General features: G+C 42.5%; 1 long non-coding RNA gene across 1 annotated transcript; it reads left to right on the top strand.

The window, feature by feature from the left end:
• Positions 1 to 7,351: 7,351 nt before the first annotated feature.
• LOC125101505 (uncharacterized) lies at positions 7,352 to 8,923 on the top strand. Its single transcript, XR_007127885.1, has 2 exons — positions 7,352 to 7,549; positions 8,250 to 8,923. It is a non-coding gene; the product is annotated as an uncharacterized LOC125101505 (long non-coding RNA).

The following is an 8,923-nucleotide window of genomic DNA, read 5'->3' as shown; positions in this document are numbered from 1 at the left end:
TAGAAGAAACATTTAAAACAAAGTTATTCAAAGGCTAAAAGATAAAAGAGAATAGGAAAAGTCACACTAGCTAAATAGAACAATTCGAAAGAAGGGCAGCAAACTTAATATTAGTGCAGAATTTAGGCCAAAAAGCATGAAATGAGACAAATAAAAATATAATGCAAAAAGCCACAAACTACAATAAAATATATCAGTTATTAATATCTACGTACCAGATTACACAGAAACCACTTCTCCATGAAACGGAAATGACAGCAATGCGAGGAAAAATAGAAATAATAATGATAAGACAGTTTTACATACCATTCTCAGGCCAAGAAGGGCATGTGAACAAAAAATAAGTATGAATAGAGAAGACTTAACCAACATTAACGATAAATTAGATTTCATAAATATGTATTAAATGCTATACCCTTCAATAAAGAATATGCTTTCGTCTCAAGCAGACATGAAATATTCATCAAAATTGATCATATATTATATCACAAGGGAAACATAAGTAGGTTCCATAGTAGGAATATTACAAACTGAATTCTCTGATCACAAAGCAGTAAAAGTAGAAATAAAAAGCAAACATTGAAAAAGCCCTTCCGAAGATGGAGAAAAATGGACCAACTTCATTCTCCTTACTAAAACAATTACAAAAAGCCTGAACAAAATATATGAAACAATACCAGGACCAAACCATGAAGGACAGTGATCCTGAAGACTTGGGAACAAATGAGATCTACAATTTTCTCAGTTTAGTGCCTGGAAAGGGTTTTAGACCCAGTGCAGGGAGTCCAGTGGACTGCTGCCTGACTTGAGAAGTTGAGAGTCTGAGGGGATCAAGGGAACTGCAATTCACAGGACAGAGTATGAGAGAGAGGAGAGCTGCAGAGGGTCCCTCTCAGGTATTCAATAGAATGCTGGTCAGCACATATGTGTGAAGAAGCCCCCTGTCTCAATCCATTCGGGCTGCTATAATAAAATACCATTACCTGGCAGCTTATAAACAACAGAAATCCATTTCTCACAGTTCTGGAGGCTGGAAGTCTGGGGTCAGGTGCAGACATGGTTGTGTGAGGGCCCTCTTCTGGTGCCAGACTTCTTACTGTAGTTCTCACATGGTGGAAAGCAGGGAGCTTTCTGAAGCCTCTTTCATAAGGCTAACTAATTCCACTCATGAGAGTTCCATGCTCATGACTTAAGCACTCCCCAAAGGCCCTATCTACTAATCCATCATCTTTGGGGGCTAGGATTTCAAAATACGAATTTTGGGAGTGAAACACACATTCAGACCATAACAGTACCCAAAACCACAGAGAGAACCTCCTGAAAGGATCAGCAGAAACACTGATGGGTAATCTCACAGGGCCAAGAGTAATGTCTGCTCCAAGTATAGGGGCCTGTTCGGCCAGAGGGAGCCATTTCATTGTGGGCTTGGTTTAACCCTGCCCTTCCCGGAGGAACTTGCTTGCAGGCCCTGGATATGGGGGCGGGCCAGCCGAAGGGAGACATCCAATCAGTGGGGCGTGCATATATTTGCTATGGTGAATTGGAATTCAATTGGCCACCCGTATTGCTGACCGAGCGTGACTGTGCAGTTTTCCCTGTGTGTTGCAGTCTCATTGGCCACCTGTGTGTGGGCCAGGCTCAACCATCTGTATAAAGGTTAGTCTGTGAGGCTGGGGTGGAGTTGTAGGAGTAGTTGTAGGGGGGTAGTGATAGCATTGGGAGCAGTGTCGTCTGGAGCGTGGGAGCAGCATCATCAGGAGTGTCGGGATTGTTGGGAGCGTCATGAGCCTCCCTGGGGAGCAGCCTCCCCGGGTAAGGGGAATCGTCGGGGTCGGTGTCCTGGTCATCATTGGGGTCGGTGTACTGGTCATCGTCGCCTTTTTGTAAGAGACAGGCCCCAACTGGTCGGTTTGATTTTCGATGCTTGGCGCAAAATAAAGCTTTGCTTAACTTTCACTTTGTGTCAGTCTCATTCCTTTGATCACGGACCCTAACACAAGCAGCTGAACTAGAAAAGCTCATACTTCATGTAGAATTGTATAGAGTACTCATAAGGATCTTGCCTCAAAGGTGGGGGATAATTAGACCTAGACTAAACACTGCTTTGGCTCTATCTGACAAATCTTTAATGTAAAACCTGAAAGGACTGAACTCCTTCCAAGTAACCTAACTGTATCTCAGAACAAAGCCCAGGGACAAGTATACATTTAAATTCATAATGTCTAGCATCCAATAAAAAATTACCTGGCACATAAAAAAGCAAGAAAATGTAACCTATAATGAGGAGGAAAGTCAATTAATTAAAACCAACCAGAACTGGACACAAATGTTAGACGTAGTGGATACATTTAGACAGTTATTATAACTGTAACCCATATGTTCAAAAAGTTAGTATATTGACAAAGAAGATGCAAAAAAGATCCAAATTGAATACTTAGAGAGGAAAACTACAAATGCTTGATGTGAAAGACACACCGGATGGGACTAAGAACTCAGATTAGCACTGGAGAGGAAAAGATTAGTGAATTTAAGATACAGCAATAGAAACTAACCAAAGTGAAATATACAGGAAAAAAATAATAAAAAAGAAAATGAAAAGAACGTCAGTGAGCAGTAGGACAACTTCATGCTGCCTATTATACCTATAATTGGAGTCCCCAGAAGAGAGGATATAAAAGGGAGATAATTTTTAAAAACCTGAAGAAATATTGGCTTAAAATACTTGAAACATGATAAAAGCTATTAGGTCACAGACTCAAAAAGATTAACAAACCCCAGGCACAAGAAACACAAAGAAAACCACTCTAAGCCAAATAATAAAATTACTGAAAACAAGTGATAAAGAGAAAACCATAAAAGCAACCAATGGAAAAGACACCTTACATAAAGAAAAAAAAAAAAAAAAAGACTAGGGGACTAGCATATTTCTAGTCAGAAACAATGCAAGCAAGAAGATAGTGAAGCAACATCTTTAAAGTAATGAAAAAAATAAGCTGTCAACCTAGAATTCAATATCCAGTGAAAGTATCTTTCAAGAACTAATGCAAATAAATAGTTTAGACATTCAAAAGCAAGAAGAATTCATGCCTGCAGAGCCACACTACAAGGTTTGTTGAAGAAGTCTTTCAGGCAGAGGAAAATGATACCAGATGGAAATAAAAAATTTTACAAAAGAATAAAGAGCAGTGAAAATGATAGCTATATGGATAAACATGTAAGATTTTATTGTTATTATTTAAATCTCTTTAAAAATAGTTATATTTAAGAGAAAAACTTTGCCATGTAAAGTTTATAATATATATGGAAATGAAATGTATGGCAGAGATAGCATAAAGGCTACTAGGAATTAAATGAAATATACTATGGAGAGGTTGCTTCCTGTAATATAATGATGTAGTATAAAATCACTTAAAAGTAAAATGTGATAATTTAGTGATGTATACTATAAGTCCTGAAACAAACACCAAAATGGCAAAACAAAGAATTATAGTTCATAAGCCAATAAAAGAGAGAAAATGGAGAAAAATGTTCAATTAATTTAAAAGAAAGCAAGATGAAGAGGAAATAAAAGCCAAGAACATATGGGATTAATAGAAATCAATCTGTAAGGTGGTATACTTATATCTAACCATATCAATAATCTCATTAATGTAAATGGTCTAAACACCCAATAAAAAGACAGGGATTGTTAAAATGGATTAAAAAAAAAAGCAATCCCTACTATCATTGCCTACACAAAATTCACTTTAAATATACAGACACAAATAGATTAAGACAAAGATATGGGAAAAGCTAAACTGCTATGACTAATCAAAAGAAAGCTGGAGTGGCTATACCAATATGATACTAAATAGATTTCAGAACAAAGACTATTGCCAGGGATAAAGAATGTAATTTCATATGATAATCAATCAATCAAGAGGCTGTAGCATAATTTAGAATCAGAATATAAGCTGTTGATTAGGTAATAGTATTGTATAGATGTTAACTTTCCTAACTGATAACTATTCCATGCTTATATAAGAGAATTTCCTTATTCTTCGAAAATTGCTAATTATGAAGAAGTAAACAGGCACAATTTTATGCAACTTACTATCAAATAAGACAGATAAAGCAATATAACAAAACTTTAACCATAAATAGATCTGCTTAAGCATACTTAGAAAATCATGTACTATTATAACTTTTCTACAAAATTTACAACCAACACAAAATAAATGTTAAAAAATTATATTCACATCACTCCCATAGAAGTCCCTATTCAAAATAAGCATCCCAATGTCTTTATTTCAAAGTACTTCTTAAGTTCTAATATGAAATATTTATTAAAGTCTATTATGAATCTGCCTCCAAAAAAAATACAAGCTCTCAGGAACAGAAATCTGCTATTTTGTACAGTGAGATAATCCTGCATTTCTAGAACTATACCTAGCACTTAGTAGATGTCAGAATTAATTTACTTGAATGAGAGAATAAATATCCAATAAACAACTGGATAAAAACAGGCTCTAGAGTCAGATGATCTGTGTCCAAATCCTCATTCTTAGTGTTACTGGATGCAACATCGGCGAGTAACTAAGCTTCTCAGAAACTTAGCTCCTAACGAGTAGTTACCTATAAGAGAAATAGAGAGTGTGAAATCAGCAAAGATGGTGGAGTATGGAACTCCAAAAGTCTGTTCTTCCACAAGAGAAATGAATAAACTGACAAAAAAAAAAACAAAAAAACAAAAAACCTGTGAGAATCAACATTTACAGGACTCTGGAATCTAATCAATATCATACAGCAAGCACAGGAATGATCAACTGAGAAAAACACATATGAGACTCAATGAAATGTGACATTTAACCTACCTGGTACTATCTCCCACTCCCCAGGTTGGCGGTGGCCTGACGACAGCAGCTGGTATTTCCAGTACGTACCTGGCACCAGAGGGAACAGAACAGACCCAGTTCCAAACAACTATAGTTTTTGTTTTGACCTGTCTGGTGGCTTCTTGAAGAACTGTCTCAAAAAACTTGTTCTATTTCACCTAACTCAGAACTATCCCAGGGTTGAAGCAGCTACCCAGGGAGAATTAGTCAAGGAGTCTGAAAAACGATCTGAGAATTTTGAAAGGGTGGGGGGTGGGAGGTTGGGGGCACCAGGTGGTGGGTATTGTAGAGGGCACGGATTGCATGGAGCACTGGGTGTGGTGCAAAAATAATGAATACTGTTGTGCTGAAAAAATAAAAAAATTAATAAAAAAAATACTTAAAATCAAGTGTGTTAGCTGCTGCTTCCTCAGGCAAGGACTAACAGCTAGGGGAAACAATAGTCTAAACTAAAAAGCCTGGGAAGGAAAGGCTGGAAAATGAAATTCTTTAAAGAAAGAAATAGAAATTCTTTTAAGAATAAGTATTTTGGAATGCTGCCACATATCTCTGGGAATCTAGAAGGCAATACACATACACAGGGCTGGGAACGTGCTCAGAAAACACTTGAGGAGGCCCTAAGCTCTTGTCCCTGGCTGATCTCTGGGCTCTGTACAAGCAGGAAGTGAAGGCTAAGGTAAAGTTGTAAAATGTCTGGCTGAGTATTGAATGCATGTCCCAATGTGTGTGTGTGTGTGCGCGCGCACACACACACACACACACACACCACACACCACCCAGTAAAACTAGGAGGGTTTTTGTTTTTGTTTTTGTTTTGTTTTAGTTCCAAGTATCTAAGGAAATTTCTGTGAAATCACTAGCTGACCATAAATCTAACAGAAAAGACTTTAATGATCACACATTATGAAGGATACAAACTATACAAAACGAGTCGAAAAAAGTAATGAAATAAGCAACAACAAGGAAAATGCAAATCAAAACCACAATGCGATACCACATCACACCTACTAGAATGGCTATAACCTTTTTTTTTTAAAGATGAAAATAACAAGCATTGATAAGGAGAAACCAGAACCTTCATATGTTGTTGGTAGGAATGTAAAATGGTATAGCCACTGTGGAAAGCATTTTGGCAGTTCCTCAAAAAGTTAAACACAGAATTGTCACATGACCCAACAATTCCATTCCTAGGTATATATCAAAAAAAAAATTAGAAACAAAAGTTCAAACAAAAATGTGCCCACAAATGTTGATAGTGGAATTATTCATAATAACAGAAAAGGAGAAACAACCCAAATGTCCACCAATGTGAATGGATAAACAAAATAAGGTACATGTATGCAATGGAATGTTATTTGGCCTTAAAAAGAATGAAGCACTGATACATGCTCCCGCATGGAGAAACCCTGGAAACACTATGTTAGGTAAAAGAAACCAGACACAAAAAACCACATGTTGTGTGATCTCATTTACACAATGTCCAGAATAGACGAATCCATCAAAATGGAAAACAGATTGGTGTGTTGCTCTAGGCTAAAGAAAAGAATAGTGACGGTTTAGTATGTATGGGACTTCTTTTAAGGGGATGGGGTGACAAAACGTTCTGGAAACCAGTAGTGGTAATGGTTGCACAAGGTCATGAATATAGTAAAAGCCATTGAATTGTATACTTTAAAGTGGTTAAGATGGTGAACTTTACGTTATGTGCACTTTTGAAAAAGGCATGTGGGATGCTCAGATATGATGATGCATTCTGAATTTTCCAGGAGGGAGTCTTTCAAGATAAGTGCCCAGTAAATATTAACACCTGAGCCGCCTCCAACTAGCCTCTAAGGCATTGTCCTCCTCTCATCGGTCAGGGTCATTCTCATCAGCTCAGCCACCCCCTCCCCTTGGCTAGACTTGATGCTAAGGGTCTGAGTGAGAACCGGGTTCCCCAGGCCCTGAAGCAGGGGAGAAAGGAAGCGGGGGACAATGGCCAAGCTTTCTTTAGGGGTCTGGGGCCCCAGGAGCTGAATGAGGCTGTCAAGCATTCTCTTTAATGAGAGGTCTTCGGTTGGTTGGAAAATGCCTGAAATGGACGTTAGGAGGGTGGGAATTGCAGCTCTGCCCCCAACTCTGGTGAGACGGCAGGCCAAGTGCCTTCTGGATGATGCTTTCCTCCGAGGCAGGATGAAATGGCAGCGAGGACTCTGGGAGCACACAGCCCATGATTCCACGGCCTGGTAAATATAAAGCAAAGGACACTACCCTCGGAGACTAGACCGGGGCGGACCCCCGTTCCGGCGTGCCTGGGGCTCCGTCCCCTCCCACCTGCTCACCACCTTCGCGAGAGCAGCTTTCCTCGGAAGCCCGCACAGCCCTCTCGCGTCCGCGAACGTGACCCACGACGGTCGCGGGAGCGCGCCGGGGGAGGAGCGCGGCCTCTGATTGGAAGAGGGACGCGGGGGCGGGGCGACGGGCGTGGCCAACGGCAGGAGCGCGAGCCATTGGCGGTTAATTTTCCGCAGCGCCCTGCTTAGTATCTTCAAGATGGCTGTGAGTTGACTTCGTAGCTGACAGACCGGTTTAGGAGCACCCTCCACCCCCAAGGAAGATCAGAACTCCTTTAAGGATGCAGGAAATTCCCCGAGGCCCAGGTTGTGGGGAACTGGGATCTCCCTCGCTTATCCCAGGTTGGTTACAGACGTTGCGGCCTTTGTCCCCAAGGCCACCTCTCTGTCCTCCTGGGGACGCGGCCCCGCGCTGCCTGACTGCCGGCCGCGGGCCGCTCAAAGCCCGTGCTGAGCCCCTCCCCTTGCCGTGGACTCCCCCTTGCATTTCCGTTTACCTGTGTATTGTGTCTCCCGTGGAAGGATGCCGTCCCCCCTTCCCGAGGGGTCGCCGCCTGCAGGTGGGGGGAGAGCGCAGGATTTGGAGAAGACAGAGGAGCCTGGTGGGGCTGCTGCCTGCGCGGCCCCCAGCCTGAGGCGCTGGGGGTGGGGGTTTGCGGGACGTTCCTCCTCCTGCTTTTCGTCTCCCCTCCCTTCCCGCCGCGAAGGGAGGGGGCGTGGTTGGACGGGAGTGCAGACCTTAGGCCAGGACATCTCCTTTGCAAGGCCAGGGTCTCCCTCCTACGCTGGGGGGCGGGGAGCAGTGGCGTGGGGAAGACACCACCCCGTTGCCAGCATGCCCTCTCACCTGAAACATGGCAGGATGGAAACACCGCCGAGGTCAGAGTCTCGGTAAGAAGGGGAGTGAGGGGAATGTCTTTTGAAAACAAGTGGACTACAGATTACTTGTGGTTTTAACTTGTGGTTTTAACGGTGTGGGCTTTGCCCCCACTGCGGCCTTTCCGTGTATCGAGTTTCTCCTGATGTCCTTTTACTTTCACAGGACGGGCCACTGCCCATGATCGTCCGTCAAGCCATAACCAAGAGCATGGAGGCTGTTCGTGCACGTGGTCATCTTCTAGGAGCTAGGAAGCCACCTCACAGCAGGACCATGCCCGGCTCCTCCTTTTGCAGACTTTACTGAAGTGTTAGCTCTCCGGAAAAGGATCGTCTCGTGGGACCTGGGGCTTTTGTTCCCTGTGCCACACTCCCCCTTCCCCTGGAAGTACTGGATTCAAGATATCCAGTACTCTCCCTTCATGGAGGAGGTTTGAGCTTCGTTTCAGGCAGCAGGAGAAGACCTAGCCCTCACGGGTCAAGGTTCCTTCAAAGGTCAGGGCTCACAGGACTCCTCAGTATAGAGGGCTGGGCATGAGCAGGAGCCCCACTGTAGGCTTTGGTATCAGTACAGAGGGTGGGTCCCTTCCCCTCATCTTTTCCCCCTTTGTCCCAGAACTCCGCTCAGACCCAAAGACTCTTCCATTTACCATCAACATGGAAACTTGGCTCTTCACTTGGGTATATTCTCCCTCTTTTGTGCATTATCTTGTTCCTCAAAACTGCCCTTCCATGAAGGAGGCCTGTAGAGTCAAGGGACCTGGCCAGACACCCAGAGGTGACTGGGCCCCTCAGACCTTGGTTGGGTAGACCAACTTAATAAAGGCTTTGTGTCCCTGA

Source organism: Lutra lutra, chromosome 6 (genome assembly GCF_902655055.1).
Source record: "Lutra lutra chromosome 6, mLutLut1.2, whole genome shotgun sequence".
NCBI lineage: Eukaryota > Metazoa > Chordata > Mammalia > Carnivora > Mustelidae > Lutra > Lutra lutra.
This window is presented reverse-complemented; position numbering and strand designations above follow the sequence as displayed.